Here is a 19,844-nt window from a genome sequence, read left to right as displayed (position 1 = left end):
TTTGTTGCCCTTTTCTGAACCTTTTCCAATGCCAAGAGATCTTTTTGAGAAGAGGTGATCACATCTGTACACAGTATTGAAGATGTGGGTGTACCACGGTTTTATATAGAGGCACCAAGATATTCTCTGCGTTATTCTCTATCCCTTTTTTAAGTACTCTGCTGCAGTGGGTGAGATCCTAAGCACACTGAACACAGCATAGGAGAGACGTCTGAAAACCATGATTTCTCACAGCAGACACTGGCGTGTTCAGCAAAAGCACAAAAGTCGGAAGCCCCGGAAGAGTTGGGAATCAAAGAGGTGGCTGATGGGACGTTTTACACATGCCCCAAATGCCTTGTGCTATGTTGCGCATTCCCACCGTGCCTAGAGACCAAAGGAGCTGACAACACAGCCGTGCTACAGAGGGTGGCAGCGTAAACATGATTTGGCGACTTTCTGTTTGACAAATTTTGTATGTCGACAGGACTTTTGTCGCCAGAACTGTCCATTGTAGACATGGCCTTATTAGAAAGCATGTTTTGTTTGGAACCTTCCCTATTTCTTTTAGTCTAACTTGAAGTCATATGACCCTACATTCTTTGCTAATAAATTTGTCCTTTTCTGCACACCTGAGTGAAAGGCTGAATCTCCTGCCTCTTTGGAGGCCGAGAACTTAACTTCTGCCAGTCTCCAGTGAGGGAGGGAGCACTGCAGAAGCGTGTCTCTGGGGAACTGGAATTCACTGGAAGGTGCAGTTCTGGCTGGCTGAGTCCTGAAGGGTTTGCTGGCAAGACAGACAAGCTGGCGCATCAACACGCTGACTCAGAGCTCAGCAGCAGCCAACTCGCTCCTACTGAAGCAGAGCCGTCACCCAGGAATTCACAGGTCTGGGTGACCTGAGCAAGATGTCACATGTGGCTCTGGGGGCAAGTTCTTCCTACGGGCCCATGGTCACCCTACTTGGATTGCTGCCTGAGTCCAGAGCAGCACAGGGACACTCGGGCATTTTGTAACACATGGCCACTGCAAGAGCTGGGTACGAGTTCTTCCTGTGACAGCCACCTTCTGAAAATCCTGCCAGCTGAACTGGAGTTAGGAGCCAGACTTCTCATTAGCACCACAGCCTCATTACGCTATGCTAGTGGAGTAAAGTGGCCTTTGAGTAGAAGTAAGTTACACCCACTTTCTGGCCACTGGCTTCTGCCAGAGGGCCATAAATTGGTCTGAGAATCAGGCCCAGAGTTGGTAGAAAGCTTGTGCTCCCAGATCAGTGCCTGAACTGGGATAAACTCCATTACTGCTTTTCCCACCACCTAATTCACAGTGTGCAAAAGGCTATCACATTGCTTGCCAGCCCTTTCAATTCCTGAGTCTATTCTCTGCTGCCTCACTACAACATAACATACTACCTCCATGCTCCTGAGTGGAGAATTCCAGCCCTGTAGTATGTGACACATGCTTTGCGCTGGTGTTAGACTTTGCAAACTGGGAAGGCAGTGGAAGACCAGGCTCTCAGTATCTCTTTTTCTCTGCCTGCTAAATATTTTTAGAAGGGTGTCGAAAAGTGAAATCAATTGTTTGAAAAGCCCTTTGAGGTCCTGAGCTTAAAGGTGCTACATAAGTGCACAGTGTTGTCAGTATCAATATAAATGCAAATGTCAAAGGATTTGGCTGCAACAAACTGAAAATGTTGATTTAAAAATATTTCAAACAAGCTGCTTTGCATTTGACGAGACACGGGGGCCCAGAGAGAAGCAGGAGAGATCCACTCTGAAATAACATTTGCAGACATGGTCCTGAGAGAGCAAAGGCTCTAAGGACAGGTGAGGTTGGGAAGTTTCCTACATCTTAACCTTGCACTCTACAAAGGGCAGTTTCAGAAATGGGAAAGAAAGGAAAACAAAAACATCTGCCCATCAGAGAGTCGAGCCAAAGAGCCCAGCCACTAGAGACGGAAGCACCCCAAGTAAAGGATCTCAGAGAACTCTATAGACTTTGGTAGAAATGTAGCCGTGTTAGTCTGGTGCTGCTGAAACAAAAAACAGGACTGTGTAGCACTTTAAAGACTAACAAGATGGTTTAATAGGTGATGAGCTTTCGTGGGCCAGACCCACTTCCTGATTGTGACAATTTTCTTCCACTATTTGATCTGAGGAAGTGGGTCTGGCCCACGAAAGCTCATCATCTAATAAACCATCTTGTTAGTCTTTAAAGTGCTTCACAGTCCTGTTTTCTATAGACTTTCTCTGCCTTTTACTGCCTGCCTCTTTGCTCTATCCCTCCCCATCCATAGTCTCTTCACCTCAGTTTCATTCCCCACCCGCCCATTTTATACTCTCCTACACTGCCATCTCCTTTAATCCTCCTCTCCCTTTGTTTTTCTTTCCATTTCACCGATCCCCTCTTCAGTAAATCCCATCCCCACAAAAGTGCCATTTGAAGCCATCACATCATTCACTCAGCTAGTGTGTTCTACCTCTTCCCTGGCCATGTGTCTGTCTGATCTATTTAGATTATAAACTCTTGGGGGCAGGGATCCTCTGCTGCCTTGTGTCCATGCAATGCTTAGCACGACGGGGCCCCATTCTGGGTCGGCCCTCGGGCACTGTCGTAATAAATGTGAGTAATAAGAAGAATTGCTGAGACTTCTCATGGTATTTCAATGCTGCTCTATTCCCTGGGCTCTAATACTAGCCACCCAATAATTCTTCCTTCCCATTTCATTGCTTTGCTTTATCCCCACTGCTATCTTTTATCTTTGAAACCTCACTACCCTAACAATTATTTATAAATCCCTACATCTTTATTTTTCTCCTCAGCTTTAAAGAGAAAATGTGTCCGCCGTGGTTAAGAGCCCCTGAGCTCTGCTTTTATGGGCTGTTCAGTCAGAATTTGTGAAACATTTTGACTGCATTACAGCCATCTGCATTTTCCCCCTTTATTGTTCAGCCCACAGTATATTTAGAATCAGTGAATCATACATCTGAAACGAGAGATAAGCATTTTACATTTATTGCCACTCTCAGGTGCCATATCATTTTCATCCCTTTGGCTACGAGCTGATGCATTTGATCTTTCTATCTAATGCCTGCTTCCCCCATTAACTTCTTAACTTCTGTGGACTACTGTGCATGCCATAAGAGAGAAGAGCTTTGATAAAAGCATACATCCATGAATTTCCCTTAGTTAGGGCTTTGACTTGAAAGGGACGCTGCCAAGGTGTTTGTTATAATGTTGCAGATGCTCGCCGACACTGGGTCTGTAATAACCCTTTGAAAGCTGGGAACTTAAAATCTCTTCCCTTTGCCAAAATTTCTCCCCGCCCACAGCTTGCGCATAGGTTGTGATGGGAAAACATTTGATTCATGGTTACAGCAGGAGACAGACACGCTGGTTTCTATTTCCAGTTCTGTAGATTTGAATGAGTCACTTCACATGTGTGTGGGTCAGCTTTCTCATCGATAAATTTAGTCTAGCGATAGCTTCCTTGCAGTGCTAATGTGGGGCAGGATTCATTAATATTTGTAAAATGCTTTGAGAGCTCAGAGAAAAGGTCCTGCTCTGTTGTTGTTACATCATATTGCTGCAGGATTGCTGGTGAGTGCATTGGTATTTATTTAGTCAGAAGAGGGGAAAAGGGCACTGGAGCATTTGTTTAGGAGGAAAACATGCGTGTTGGAGTAGAATTCAGTAGTCAACAGCTTGAAAAGTCCATGGTCCTTTTTCGGTTTGTTTTGCTGTTCTGTGTGCTCATAACTCTTTATTGCACAGGACCTCCAGAGTACTAAAGAATACAATGGATCACGGTTTTATTCATTATTCAACTGCACATCCAATCACATCCAAGGTTGCTCCTTTAGGGATTCGTGATGACTTTGCCCAAAGTTCTTCTTTTCAGGTAATGCACTAAGGGTATGGCTAGACTGAGGGGGGAGAGGGAGTTCGGGATACCAGATATCCCCAAAAAACTGCCGCATCCAAGGAACACGATTGCTCTTCCGCTTTTTTTTGCGGAAGAGCAAACACACTCTTTCGAAAGCCCCTGTATTCCTCGTTCCACAAAGAAGAAGGGGGCTTTTGAAAGAGGTTTTTTTTCCAAAATTTGGCCCAGTCTAGGTGGGCCAAATTTTGGGAAAGCCTCTTCCGATAGATCCTCGTGGTCTAAAGGGTGCCCAGAAGCACACCGGGATTGCTTCTGGAGCCTTTTTTAAATAATTGACATCACATTAGCTGTCCTACAGGCATCTGGTACAGAGGCTGATTGAAGCACTAGGTTACATGCCACCGTTAGTAGTTCTGCAGTTTCGTATTTGAGTTCATTCAGACCTCTTGGGTGAATACCTTCTAGTCGTGGTGACTTATCACTGTTTCATTTACCAGGTTGCTCCTAAACCTCTTCTATTGACACCTCAATCTGGAACAGATCCTCAGATGCATCACCTACAAAGGGTGGCTTGGGTATGGGAATCTCCCTCACATCCTCTTCAGTAAAGACTCATGCAAAGAATATACATTTAGCTTCTCCACAACAGCCTTTGTCTTCCTTGTGTGCTCCTTTGGCACCTTGACCGTCCAGTGCCTCCTCCCCGCAATTGTTTGGCAGGCTTTTTGCTGTTCATATACTATAAACATTTGCTTTTAAGCTTTTGTGTCATTTGCTAGTTGCACTTCAAATTTTTTTTTGGCCTGCTTAATTATTTTTTCTACACTTGACTTACCAGAGTAATGCTACTTTCTTTTTTTCCTCAGTAGGATGTGACTTCCAAATTTTAAAGGAAGTATTCTTACCTCTAACTGCCTCTTCCACTTTGTTGTTTCACTAAGCTGGCATAATGTTGATCCTCTTACTAGGTTTTTGTTTTAATTTGGTGGTGTACGTTTAGTTTGAGCCTCCATTATGGTGTTTTACACTGTTTCCATTCAGTTTGCAGGCATTTCACTCTTGCGACTGTTCCTTTTAATCTCTATTTAAACAAACCTTCCTTATTTTGGTGTAGTTCCCTTTTTTAAGTTAATTGCTGCTGCGATTAATTTCTTTGGCATCCCTCCCCCCCCCCAACACAGTTATTGGTTACATTATGGTTACTATTACTGAGTGATTCAGCTATATTCACCTCTGAGACTGGATCTGTAGGACTAAGCCAAGAATTGCCTCTCCCCTGATGAGTTCCCCTTATGACTAGCTGCTCCACGAAGCAATCTTTAAGACTGTCTAGAAACTGTATCTCTGCATCCTATCCTCAAGTGATGTATACCCATTCAATAAGGGAATAGTTGAAATCCCCCGTTATTATGTTTTGTAACTTCTCTAATCTCCCCTGAGCATTTCAGAATCACCGCCGCATCCTGATCTGTTGGTCGGTCGTATTTTCCTGCTGCTATGTCCTTATTATTCAAGCATGGAATTGCTATCCATAGAGAGAAGCACAGTTTGAATCATTTAACATTGTTATGTGTTTGACTGTATGCTCCTTTCACAGATAGCGCCACCCCCCGGTATAACCTACTCTGTCATTCTGATATGTGTTGTACTCTGCTATTACTGTGTTCTACTGACTGTCATCATTCCACCAAGTTTCCGTGAAGCCTGTTATATAAATATCTTTAGTTAATAGCAGGCATGTAAGTTCACCCATGCTAGGGTTTAGGATTTCTAGCATTTATGTACAAGCACTTAATTATTTGGCAGTACCGAGTTGTTTGCCTTCGTGTGATGTAATTGAAGGGGACTCTTTCTCATTTGTCTATTTCTTTTCAGTTCCCACCTATACTTTATCTTTATTAGGATATAGACCAGGGGTGGGCAATAATTTTTGATAAGGGGTCACGCCAAGATTTTGGTCAGTGGTCTACGGTCGCCCTTCTGTAGACAGGGTGCAGGGTCTGGAAGGGAAGTTGGGTGCAAAAGGGAGCTTGAGGTAGGAGACTGGGGTGCAGGAGAGGGTGTGGGGTCTGAGAGGGAGTTTGGGTGAAGGGAGGAGGTTATGATCTGGGGCAGAGGCTTGGGGTGCAGGGTCCAGAAGGGGGTATGAGTGCAGAAGAGGATTCTGGCCTGGGGGAGAGGTATAGAAGCGGGTTCAGGGTGTGGAAGAGAGCTGTGACCTAGGAGAAGGAGAGAAAGGAGTGCATAGGGATTGGGTGATGACCTGGGGAAGGAGAATGGGGTGCAGAATCAGGGAGGTGCTATAGGAGAAGGAGTGGATTCAGGCCTGGGGGAGAGGTACAGGAGGGGATGCAGAATCTGGGAGGGAGCTGTGACCTGGATGAGGTGGGGAGAGGTGGATTTAGGTGGTAACTTGGGACAGGAGGGGGTGATGGCCTGGAAAAGGTATTTGGGGGGAGAAAAGGGGTGGGGTGCCAGAGGCAGGTTCTGGCTTGGTGGCGATTACCTAGGCAGCTCCCAGCCAGCAGCCCTGCAGGAACCTGAGGCAGGGTGTCTGCTGCGGTTCCAGGCTGCTCCATGTGGCTCCGCTCTGGCACTGGGAGGGGGGAACGAGTGAGGGAGGAAGCTTTGCACACTGTCCCTGCCCCAGCAAAATTTCTCAGCTCCAACTGGCCAGAAACTGACCAAAAGGAGCTGAGAGATTTTGCTGGGGGCGGGTGGAAGCAGCAGGTGAAGCTTCTCCCCTTTTTCCCCCAGCATCCAGAGCACAGAGGAGCCAGCTGTTTAAAGCAGTAGGAGCTGCTCTGTGCCTAAGGGTCCCAGCGAGGTGGCCACGGGCCGGATCCAGCTTGCGGGCCACATCTTGCCCACTTCTAAAATAGATTATCCCCTTTAATAAATGCTCCCCCGAAGATGTATCCTTTGGAACCATGTGCTTTTCCATACCTGCTGGCTTTCCCCCAGCCTTTAAGTTAAAAACTCATCTATCACCTACTTAATTTTACACGCCAGCAATCTGGTGCTTCCAAGAAGGCTCATGAAGTCCTAATAAACCTAGAACCCTCCTCCATGCACCATCATCTCCTCCATGCACTGAGACCCTGCCTGTTAACTCACCTGGTCTGTGGAACTCAAAACATTTCAGAAAATTCTACCATGGAGGCCCTAGACTTTAATCTTTTACCTAGCAGCCTCAGTTTGGTTTCTAGGATCGCCCTGACCTTTCGTTATGTCATTGACACCTACTATGTCCCACTCCTCCACGGCAATACACATAGGCATACGTGGCAATGAATCTGCTCTTGGCTTAACAAAGAGCAGTGAGTAGCACAGGCAGTAGAGATTCATGCTTTAAGGTCCAGAGGTCTTCAAATCAGTCCCTACTGCCAAAAACTCATCCAGGTGTAACCCTGGAACAAGTTACTTCCCTGGCTCCGCTGTGCTCTGCTTACGGCGTTCGGTAGATTGGAACAGCGCATGATTCTAAACCCGACCATGGTCCTCGTCTCATTGAAGCCACTGGAGTGTTGCCAGAAACTTCAGTGGGTGGAAGGTTGGTCCTTAGTGTCATTGTTCAGTGCAACACGTGATTAATGTAACCACACCAATGCAATCATATTAAACAGACGCATTGTCTCTTGGGGGAACTGCAAAATCTAGAGAAGAAAACTCCTTTGCCTCACTGAGCTGCTCCAGCTTGTGCAATCAGTGAAAAGGCCCAATTTTTTAACAGAAACAAGGAGTCTGTTTTCAAGAGATATTATTCCATGAAAGATCAATACACCGGAATTAGCTGTCAAGACAAGTAGCTGAGTTCCTCTGCGCCCTATTACCCACTGAGCTAGGACTCTACACAGAATAACCACGGCTAGGAAGGAACTCTTGCCTGATTAGATGTGGTGAGTTTATATGACACAGGAATTTATTACTGAGCCCAATGTAATGGAGGAAATGCCCCTCTTTTCTTTGCGAATTAGATACAGAGTTTTGAGTATAACCCAGGGTTGTTAACTCTTAATAAATTCCATTTGCAGCTTGCATGAGGGACAAGATTATCTGTGTAACGCTGTGTTGTTGCTTTTTTATGAAGCCCAAACAGTACGGCTATGAAACTTCCCTCCCTCCTTATTCACACCCCCTTCTTTTTATGAAGTTATTGATGTATATTAAACTTGCTATCATCTAGGAGCCGGAGGGCCTGTGCGGGGTTTTTCTGAAGGAAAATTGCTTTTTTGCCAAGAAAAAATCTGACAGCCAGGCAGGACGAATGCCACTCAGGGCCTATCAACAGAGATGGAGCTTTTCCCATCCACAACTGGGTGTGTTAACAGTGCCAGCGGGCCCCAATAAGCCTCCCAGGGTGAGATACTAGGGGAACGTAAGAAATGTCAGCTTGTAAGAAAGGTTGCTCCAGTGGTTAGAGTGAGAAGCTGGCGTTTAGGAGACTCAATTCCCTGCTGTGCCACAGACTCTCCCAGTGAGACTTTGGGCAACTGACATTTGTACAAAGGGTCTAACAACCCTGCCCTGCCTCTAGGGGTATTGTGAGGAGAAATACACCTGAAAAATATTGAAAAGTTCCATTCGTACAGGAAGAGGTGGGAGAGGGGTATGTAAGTACCTAAGATGGAGATGGGGGACTGTCTGGATCAGTGAGCCTTTTGCTTGTGGGCCCCTGGCGCCAATCCAGGCTAGGTCAGCATAGCCCTGAACGTCCGCCCATGTGAAGGCTATTTAATGCTCTCAACAGGATCTTTCGGCCTCTCACATACGATTGTGCTCAGGTATCGATGCGCAGTGCAGGAGGGCTACAGTCTTCTTCTCCGTGGACAGACACCTACATCTTAAAACTGATCCTCGTGGCTGGGACAAACTGGCTCCGTGCTTGGAAGTCTTGGCCGTGAGGGCTGTACGGGCCATGGAGAGTGAGTTATCTGCTCACCTCAGGTTGGCTCTGGAGCACTCTGGCAGGGCATTGCTCGCTGTGGGGACGTGAAGGCCTCAGTGTCCAGGGCTGTCAATACAGCACTGTTCACATGTCCCACATTGATTTCCTGGTATAGAAAAGAGCTGTTTGTCTGCTTGGAGGAAGGAAAACAAAATCCTGGCTCCATCCCCACACAGGCAGGGCAGGCGAGGGTTCAAGGGGGGGAAGGGGCATTAAGAGAGCAGTCTTATGGGAATCAACGGGAGTTAGGAGTGCTAGTTCATTGTTGCCATGACAATGATTTATTTGTGTCATAGTATAAAGACAGGATGGCTTCAAAAGATTATAACCTTGTGTTCTAGCAAGACACAAGTGGATGAAATAAACAATTGGGAGTGGGGGGGGGGGTGCATGGAGAAGTTGTCAACAGGGAACAGTATAGGTGGCCAAAAGTTTGTCATCAAAACTTCATTTTGACAAAACTAGCTTTTGAAATACAATCACATTTTCCCAAACATAATACCATTTTCACCCAAATCATTCAGCTATCAAAAACTGGGGTGGGGGAAATCAGTTTGGGATTGTTTTGATAAAGAGTCTAATGAAAAACTTTTCCAGGGCAGAGTGAAGAGAAATCATTTCCTGACCTGCACTAGGAACAGTAACATAAGCTTTTGCAAACTCTGCACATAATCCAATTTGCCACATGGTCCAAATATTCCAAGTAATTTTGACACTATCAGCTGCAGTCTCCAAATACCCAAATCCTTATACAGCTAGACTTACAATTAGAGCTGGTTGAGAATTTTCAGCCAAAATGACAGAAAAGTTTACCAAAAAAAACCAGTTCAGGTCAAACAAAATGATTTGTTCCACCCAACACTAAATGTTTCATTTTGATTTTGAGCTTTTTCCCTGGAATTATTTTTAAATTAAATTCAAAAGAATCTCAAAATGAAAATCCCTTTTGAATAAGTAATGATTAATTAAAAACCTGTTGAAATTAAACATTGAGACTTTTGCAATTTGTGTTTGTTTTTTTGTTGACCAAAATAGTTTACATATATTAAAAAAATGCTTCCATCCAACTGAATTTGTTGGATTGGGTTGGAGGGGGGGGGGGGGTGGTGTGTGTGTGTGTGTGTGTGTGTGTGTGTGATTTCTTATTATCCTAATTTCCTTTAGGAATATTTCCCTAGCAAAAATAGCTCCTTTTGCACATTGCTCAGGCATGGAGCAACCACTCTGTTAAGCAGAGAGCTCTTTGCATAGTGAAAAATAACCATATGGACCATGTCATTTAAATAAGTAACTGCCTCACAATCCTTCACCCCATTAATAAACCATCTCAGCGACATGCTTCTGATTGGCAATGAGGTCAGCCCAGCCTTTCATTCAAATTACTCCCTGGAATTCGGCCACACAGCCTGTTTTATTTTATATCTCTCACCACAGAGATGCTGTCATCACAATGCCATCTTAGGAATACATCAGAAAATACCAGTTGCCATATGCCATGTAATATTTCAGAGCAGATGAAGGGATCCAACTTGGCACTGCATTTCCTCGGCTGATCAAATTGTCCCCATCTGTTTGTCCCTTGTGATAATAATGAAGAAGCTAGTTGGAAAAATCTCCTGTGTACGCTCTTCCTCTGTTTTCATTTTTAGGTCTAGTGCATTGCACTGAAGGCAACCGGTAAAAACATCACACCCAACCAGAAAACAACTACCTCACTTTCAGACACTCTTTACCCACATCTAAAGTCAATGGTTTTGCACTCAGTCCTCATTTTTCAAGGCATCTTCCCCAAGGCAAAACTCTCCTCTCTGCTAATGAAGCCAATACTCTTGGGGAAGGAAGGGAATTTATGACACAAATAGCCCAAAGTGGGTGGCCAGAGTCAACTCCAAGGGCCTGTACTCACATTAGCAGACAGTGCACTAGGTTGGGGATGGACAGAAGGACGGCAGAGAGGGAGTGCCCCTTTGGGGGCTACTTCAGCTAAGTAGGGGCAACCTCCCCTATATTACAAATCATGGGCGGCATGTGAACTGCTGGCTGAGAGAGTCTGTACCCTAGTCCTGCCTCTTCCACCAAGGCCCCACCCCTTCTGCACCCCCTGAAACACTCCACCTCGGCTCCAAACCCTAGCCCCAGCTTGGCTAGTGCCCACAGCCCCCCAGGCTCAGAGTGCCAGGAGGCAGAGGGTGTGGTACTGCCCAGGCCTGGGAAAGATGGCACCCTAGTTCCAGCCCCCATAGTCCAACAGCAGAGCCAAAGTGGAAGCCTGAGGATAGAGCGTGGGCAAGCCTCCCACGACCTCTCCTCTCCACCACCCATGGCCCCAATATCTTCCTGCCACTAAGGCCGAGCCAGATCACCACTGCTCCAAGCACAAGGGAAAACCCATTTAAATCTGAACCCTCCCTTGGAATGAAAGCTATTGCAGACTGTGTAGATAAGGGAGGCCGTGAGTACTTAAGAAGGGTTGAAAGCAAAAGCAATAAACCTCACAGGCATCCTAGCAATAAATATTTGGATACTTTCAAGGTAAGTCCATCTTAATTGAGCTATGTTTAGTTTTCTACAAGTCCAAGTAATAAGGTTTCTGATAAACAGAAACCACTCTATCTGGAGAGTTTGCACTTTATGTTAACACCAGCCACTGAGGGGTTTCCCAGGCTTTGCACAGATGCCTATAGGATACGAGTGCTTTGAGAAATTCACCATTTCTCCCCACTGCTATCTAGGGGGGGAAATTGCCATTGCTTCCCATTTTGCAGTTTCACCCCCAAGCACATTTTTGACAAAGTAATTTTCCCTTCACAGCAAAAACATGTACAGATGCAACTTTTCCCCCTTCTCATCTAGAAGCTCTTTTTTGTTCTAAAATGGACTAGAAAAAAGTCCAATTTTTGCTCCAATGTAGCTCCGAGGTCTCTATAAAAATGTTGCAAGCCCAGTTAACTTTTTGCAAAAATTAGCCCAGATAAATCTTAACAGGATGAGAGGAAAACGTAGTTTTTGGTTTTTATCATCAATATTTCATATGCCCTTAAGTGGACACGCACACAGACAGATGGACAGGATTCCCTTTTCAAACAACATTTCCATTTCTGAGATTGTAACCTTTCACTGACCTCTCACTCCAAAGATTAGCATGACATTAATATAGGAAAAGCAGATCAAAGCTGAAATGACACCAGTTACCTGTTCCGGTTTTTGTTCCTTTATGACTCTTGGGATCATACGCCTGATCAACTCCACCATCTTCCCTGGGGATACATGAAGCAATAATGTTTCATTATTTCCTGACATGAAACAAATTTCTATTTATTTCTTAAAAAAACAACCAAATAAATTGCTGTCTTTTTAAGCTCCCATTGTGAACTGGGGAAATGAGAAGACATAAAGCAGTGGAAATGATGAGAACATAATCACAGGTCCCTTTAATAGGTTGAATTTCCTCTTCAGTAACTGCTTTGCATATCTGCCAAGCAATAAAGTTCACAACATTTTTGAAGATACTGCCAGTGAATCAGGAAAGCAAATACTATGAAGCACTTTGAATTCGAATTCTGCATCACGTACAATTCCATTGAAAAACTCATTGAATATTTTTGGGCTAGAATTTTGCTCTCAGTCATCCTGGCAGAAATCTGGAGCAGTTCTACTGAAGTCAAAGGAGTTACCAAGGATTTGTACTGGGAGAATTGTGATGAAACTCAAAGCAGAAGGAGACTTTCAGGAAGAGTAAGCTGACTTGACCAGATTCTGATCTCAATTGCATTTGATGCAAAGCTAGAGCAATTCCAATGCTTTCAGTGGAGTTACTCCAGATTTATGGTGGTGTGATGAGATCAGTATGAAAGGTGATGGGCTCTCAATTATCCCAGTGTAGCTCCTACTGGAGCCCAGATCAATAATGAAAGCATAGTACAATCTGATAGCAGGGCGGTGGAAGCCATTGGTGGGGCTTGTCATTTTTGAACCTCAGGGAGGGGCCTAGCTTTTGTTTCTTTTTTTGAAACCCTTCACCTCTGTGAATTACCCTTTGTCACCCTGGGAGTCTGATCACTGAGGGTGTGTCTAGACTGCAGGGTTTTTCTCGGAACTGCCATTGCGATCTTTTGAAAGAAAATGGAAAGAACGGAGGGGTTTTTCTGACATTGGTAAACCTTATTCTACAAGGAAGAATGCCTCTTCCAAAAGAGCTCTTTCGGAAAAAGTTGTGTGTGGATGCGGAAGAGGGAGTTTTTTCGAAAGAAGAGGAAAGAGGAAAAAGCCCAGGTGCCCTGGTGCCCACTCCCTCCATAGTAATCACAGCTTACATGCGAGAGAGTGTCCATTCGGTGTGGATGCTCTCTTTTGAAAATGCAGATCGCTTTTTCGATGTGCTTTTGCAGCGTAGATGCTCTCTTTCAAAAGAAGTTTTTTCGGAAGATCTCTTCCAAAAAAGCTTCTTTCGAAAGAAGCCTGCCATCTAGACGTACCCTGGGTCTTCTAGCTCATGGCTTTAACTGAAAGAGCATCCTTCTCCACTGCCACTTAGCTAAGGGCCTACATATGGAATGGTCTGAGCACTCGCTTTAGAAGGTTTTGGCCATAGGCACAAACCCACAGAGATTAATAGAGCTGGATAAGGCTCATTTCACTGTGCAGTAAATTCTAGCTCGCTGTGGCTAGTTTCTTAACCCATTTGCTTTAATCTAAACCACAGGAATGTTCATCTCCCATTTTATGAGCTTTCCCAAAGATGCGTTGGGCTGGGACGGCAGGTCTATACGTTATCATTAGAATGAGTACAATCAGAGTATAGTGATTATTAATCACCTGATCATATGACCCATTTAAACAAATTCTTATTAACCACAAGACATATATTTTGTTCCTGAACTCCAGAGATAAAGCCTGAAAGCAGATGGGAGAATTGCACTTGCAAATCAAAGCTGCTTGGGCTTTTCAAAATAAATTAAATCTGGTGGACAGTGCGTCCTTTAATCAAGCTTTTAAATAACTTTTGGTCCCTACCTGCCTCTTGCCATAGGTCTTGGTGCTGGGTGTGTTTTCTTGATGTTTCTACAGATTTTGTTGTTTAAAAATAACACAGCCAGAGTCTCAGCAAATGTAAACTGGCACGGTTGTGGGAAAGTGAGTGGAGTTACGTTGATTTTACCAGCCAACGATTGGGCCGTATTTTGTCCTTAGCCTAGATGCTCCCTTGGGAGTTCAGGGCCTAGATATCTTAAGATCTGGGGCTAAGTCCTTTTCATCCACGATTCTAAAAGCGTTTTCGTGGGATTGCTGATGGTGGCCCCTGTTCTGATATGTGACTACAAACAGTGGTTACATACCTATGAGGCACAATGTCTGTGAAAGGTGCTACACAGACACCTTTCTGAACGCCCCTCTGAACGCCCCTCTGAACGCCTTCCTCTTACAGGTAAGCAGACGCCCCACGAATGGACCCCTTCAGCGAGACTACTCTACTCGTGGGAGTAACCAATTAGCCAATGGGAATAAGGGATTCATAGGCTGGAGCAAAGTGAGTCAGGAGATCAGAATCTGGCTGCACGTGGAGGTCAGAGTTACTGCCTAGATGTTCTTATCCAGGTGAAATCAGAGCAAGGGTCACAAGTTCTATGGGCCCAGGGTGAATATTCCTGGCCTGGGACCCAGCTCCCCCAATCTGCCCCACCCCACCTACCACCCCAGCACACTCCCTCCGATGCATCCCCTGGCCTTGCCGGCTGTTCCCAGTGATTTGAAACAGCCCAGGGCACCTCCATTAGCAGCACCACAGGGATGAAGTGACTTCTGGCCACTTGCTCTACACGGCTGCTGGCACGTCCCTCAGCTCTGGGTGGGTGGGAGAGTCCCCACATGCTGCCCCCTCCCCAAGTGCCCCTACAGCCAATGGGAAGCAGTGGGGACGTGCCTGGGAGAGGAAACCCCTGGCTCCCCACACCTAGAAGCTGCTGCCAGAGGGGGGTGCCCCGATAAGCATTGCACCCCCACCCGCTACCAGAGCCTGCACCCTCAGCTCCTGCTGTAGCCGAGAGCCTGTACCCTAGACTCCCTTCTGCACCCAAACTCCCTCCTAGAGCCTGACCCCTCACCCATTCCTGCACCCAAATGCTGTCCCAGAGTCTGCACCCCATCCTGCATCCCAATCCCCTGCCTCAACCCAGAGTCTGCACCCAGTACCAAAACTCCCTTTCAGAGCCTTAGACAGGGTGGGGGGGAGGTCTAGTTTGACGGGGGAAGGGTTCAGGCTCTGGGTATTCTGGGCACCACCAAACTTTCTGCAAACCCACCACTCCTGAATAGAAACTTGGACCGACATCATTTTTTTTCTAATCATGCTGCTTAATGAATCGCTGGAAGGATCTCAGAGTGTGGGAGCAGTGTACGGACCCAGTCAGAATACTGGCTTGGAATTCATGACAGTGTCACTCTGGAAGAAACGGCTGGGGTGTGCATGGGTGGCCCTAGCAGCAGGATCTAGTCTGAAACATTCATATCTGGTGAAACCCACCCCTGCCCAAGACCCCGTGCACCACATGGTGCCCTATTTGGAGAGCATAAGCAATGCCCAGGCCTCCGCATTGGAGTGAACGTCACCCATTATGGGTCTGATCCCAAGACAAAGGAAGTCAGTGGAACAACTCCTATCAGTTTCAATGGTCTTTGGCTCAAACCTTAAGAGGGAATGTCACAGGGGATGAACTCGAAGTGATTTGTTTAAAAATCCAAGGAAATAGTCCCCGATTTATTTATTATTTTTAGTGCAGTATTTCCCCAGACCTGCTCAGGGCATTTCAGAACAAGACATTTATTTTCACAGGCCAGGTGAGGCAAAACATTCTTTTTAAGAGCAGAAATATCCCAGCCTTCAGTGTGGGGAGGGGGGGATTAAAAGCAAGAAATACAGAAGAAAAAGCCATGGCAGCTGTTACTGGTGTAATATATGCAACTTTTACATCCTCTCTTCAGCTATGATCTTCGCTCATGATTGCTGTTTCCATTACCTAAGTAATGGCTTAAAAAGGAGAAAATGCATTTTTTTAGCATTTGGGGGGTGCTATTAAAATCATATATTAAATGCGATATGGGCAGGTTTAATTATAATTGATTTGATCCCTATAATTGATTTGATCCCATAGTAGCTTCTACTAGACATTCAGAATTAGCTTGGAATAATGACTGGTTTAATCCTGGGTAGTTACTTGAATTGGTTTGCTCAGTACACCTGGACGTGCTGAAGGTCTGTGTGTAAGTGTTCTAAGAGTGTTAAAGTAGAACAGGAGATGATGTTAATGGCAAATGCAATAGAGATCTTTACTATTTCCTCCTCCCTCGAGCTGTGGCTAGCATGGAGGTATTTCCTTTGTAGGTCCAGGCAACATACACATATTAAAATCTGATTGATGACCTCTAACTATGTCGCCCTCAGTTTCTAGGGAGAGTAACATTTAGTATTTGGATAAGGAAGCGTCTTTTCAGTGTGATGGCAGCTCAGTGAATTACTCCAAAGAGAAAGACTGGCTGCCATTCACACGAAGGCCTCTTTGCACCATTCTGGCCGTGCAAAGGGACCGCACAGTGTGAGTACATTATGGTCACACCCACTTTAAGGCCCTTTCCGCACATCCTGAGTGGCATAAAGGGGCCTTAAGGTAAGTGAGAACTAGGCCCTGAGCAGTAGGCTGGTCAAAAAAAGTTCCATCAAAATTGCTTTTGGATCGAAAGTGAGGTTTGGGGGCAGGACAAAACTTTCCATGGGGAACGTATTTCTCTGAAGAACTGAACACAGGAAATCTGGAATATTTTGATGCGAAATCCTGCTGTGACTCCTGAGGGGAGTGATTGTTTGGGGGCTCCACACTCCCATTCTCCTCCCTAGGTCGGGCCTTCTGGCCAGACTGCTCCTCCCATGATGCACCAAAGCTAGGAGCTCCCAGGATGCCCCCTTTCCCTGCACCAACCGATGGCTTCGGCCAAGATATTTTGCTTTTTGATGCTTTGCAAGAAAAATTCAATATGTTCCACAAATGTCTTAGACCAAATTTTTCCTCCCCTCAAAATTTGTATTGTGAAAAAACCCTCCTATTTTCCAACCAGCTTCTACTCAGTGGCAAGGCATCTACAAATGGTAAATTCATCACTTAACCCTGGGGCTGGAGCACACAAAATCTACTAGGCTGGGCTGCTCTAGGCTCTGGTGTGGAAGGGAAATGTGGGAAGGGTCTTTCTCCTTCTCAGTTGGGCGCCATGTCAGTGAGGGGTTTTTGAGTGTGGCCCCCGACTGATTTTTCAGTGGCCCCTGAAGCAAAAAAGGTTCCCCACCCCTGCTGCAAATACTCACTGTGGGGGGTTGCAGGCCAATGGCATACAGGAAATCAGACAGCCCCTTTTAGCCTTAACTAGCTCTGTTCTGGCAATGACAGGAATAGGCCTAGGGTGGCCACCGTCCTCTTTTATACAGGCCAGTCCTGCTGGTTTTGCGACTTTGTCACCTAATGATGAGAAACAGGACGATTGATACCCTTTATCTTTCTCGTGAGACCAGAGGTGAAAGTAACCCAGCCAGCTGGGGGCCTCGGGTGCAGCTGTTCCCAGCTGGGCTGGCCTCCGGGCTTTCCTGTAGGCCGCCTTGCTAAGCAGCAGGTAGCCAGGCAGGTGAAAGGGGTGGGCTGTCTGGGGGTGTGCACGCCCCCCCCATCTGGAGCTGCCCCAGCCCTTAACTCCCCTCTCCCCAGCATCCTTTTGGGAGAGTGGGGGGACAGCAGCTGTTGTAGGGTTGCCAGGTGTCCGGTGTTCACCCGGACAGTCCGATATTTTCGGACTGAGATGTCGGGTATTTTCTGAATTTTTCCCTGGCCAGGAGGCAAAAATGCCGAGTACCTAGTAACCCTACAAACACTCAGCAACCAGCCTCCCCTCCCCCCCAAGCCTCCCATGCCCCCCAACACCTCCAGCCCCTCAACTCCAGCCCCCATGCTTACTTGGTTCCCCAAGGCTGCCGACACAAAATGGCTGCCGGCAAAAAGACCTAGGAGAAGCAATGCTTTCCCCTGGGTCTTAGTGCTCAATTGCTCCCCTGTTCCTATCACTGCACTCACTCTTAAAGGGGACATGCTGTTTTATTTTAATTTTATTATTATTATTATTATTATTATTTGCTTAATAAATCCTTGGCGTCCTTTTTTTTCCCCCTCAAAAACGTTGGCCTCCTCCCCCCCTTTTTTTCCCCCCTGTGTTTTTTTTTTTGGAGGGGTGGCGTTCAGTATTTTTGTTTCAACCATCTGGCAAGCCTAGCTCCATGTAGAGAGTCTTCTTCCTTTTCCCCCATTGAGCAAGAAGAAAGTGCTCCTCTTGTGCCTTCCTCTTGCTCCTGGATGCAGAGGGGAGGGCAGGGCAGAGGAAGATGCAGCAGCCTGTGCACTCTCCCCCACCCTCCGCTCCCTCAGAGGAAGAAGAGCAGCAGTGACCCAATATGTGAGGCTGCAGGCCCCCACCCTCCTGAAATGGCACCCTTGTTTCCCCACACTCACCTCAATACCCTCCAGCCCTGACTCCTGAACCCTCCTCCCTCAACACCCCCCCAGCCCTGACCCCTTCCAGCTAGTGTCTCACCTACTGTATCCTATTTATGTTAATAGCTCTGCAACTTTACATTAGGGCCCACATCCCTCCCAGATCACAGCATCCTCCCCTCTTGGTACTGCCCTGCTGCAGTGCCCCCACACTCTGGGGTCCTCCCCCTCAGGGAACCCCCAAACCCACCTTGCCTTGGGACCCTACCACCAGTCATCATCTAGTCCCTTACCTAGGGGCAAACTGCAGTCCGACATGACCACTCATCATTGGCGGGGGAGGGACCTGCTGCCTCCCTCAGCTCTAATACCCTAAAGCCTTGAGAGCAAGGCCTCAGCCTGGGAGTTTGCCTGGCCAAAGCTCCCCAGCCCTGCCTGCCTTTCCCCAGCCCTGCTCAGCAAGCCTCTATATTCCCTGGTAGCCAGGTCCCTCCTGCTCAACAGCTGGGCAAGTACAGTCCTTGCCTGAAAAGACCCTAAGTAGAACTGTGCAGAACTCACAACATAGTCAGTCCTTGGTCTCTCTACTGTGTCTGCAAAGCAGAAGCTGTGAACAAGAGGGTATATGAGGGAGCACCTACCCTGCACTTCCCTAAGAAGAGTTAAAACCAGCCCTGGGAGAGGGCGGAGATGATTGAGCCCACAGCTGAGGCAGATACAGCCAATTAGGGCCCAGCTGGGGCTGTATAAATAAGGGCTCCTGGGAACTCATTCATTCTTATTCTAGCTGTGAAGCAGGAGAGGCCTAGTTGCTAGAGGTTTCCTGACAGAGAGTAGGGTTTAGGGGTAGGCAGGCAGGGAGGGTTGGGGAGCTCTGGCGAGCTCTGGCCAGGCAAATTCTCAGGCTGAGGCCTTACTCTCAAGGCCTGAGACTATTCAGGCTACAGGAAGGTAGCTGGCACAGCACTCATAGCTGTGCTGGAGGAGGGAAGCTTGTATTGCTATTACCTCTCTTACATCTTTCCTGTGAATAGATAAACTTGGTTTGCCAGCATAGAGTTCTTTGCAAAAATAATTTAAAAGGTGGAAATCACAGTGCTCTAATTAAAGTAGCATAGTCTAGGTGTGCCTCTCCTGTATTACATTTAGGCCTGGCAAAGCCCAATTTTGTTCTATAATGGTGAGAGATAATATCAATATTTAAGAACAGAGAGAGTCAAGCCAATGGCCCTTCTTGCCCAGGGGCCTGTCTGCTGACAATAGGCAGTGCCAGGTGCTTCAGGGGCAATGAACAGAACAAGGCAATTTATTGGAGGCTACATCTACACTGCAGGCTTCTTGTGCAAAAACTGTCTTGTGCAAGAGGTCTTGTGTAAGAGTGTGTCCACAGTGCCATGGGCTTTTCCGCAAGAGCATCCATGGCAGTGTGGACGCTCTCTTGTACAAGAAAGCTCTGATGGCCATTTTGAGCTCTCCATTTTATGGGAAGTTGCCTGTCCATACTGCCATC

The 19,844-nt window shown here is 46.5% G+C and overlaps 1 long non-coding RNA gene across 1 annotated transcript; it reads right to left on the bottom strand.

Annotated features, from left to right (window-relative positions):
• Positions 1–10,112: 10,112 nt before the first annotated feature.
• Positions 10,113–18,970, bottom strand: LOC142819123 (uncharacterized). Its single transcript, XR_012896873.1, has 4 exons — positions 18,896–18,970; positions 17,164–17,314; positions 12,006–12,070; positions 10,113–10,391 (listed from the first exon to the last, which is right to left on the bottom strand). It is a non-coding gene; the product is annotated as an uncharacterized LOC142819123 (long non-coding RNA).
• Positions 18,971–19,844: the final 874 nt, after the last annotated feature.

This window comes from Pelodiscus sinensis, chromosome 20, assembly GCF_049634645.1.
Source record: "Pelodiscus sinensis isolate JC-2024 chromosome 20, ASM4963464v1, whole genome shotgun sequence".
NCBI lineage: Eukaryota > Metazoa > Chordata > Testudines > Trionychidae > Pelodiscus > Pelodiscus sinensis.
This window is presented reverse-complemented; position numbering and strand designations above follow the sequence as displayed.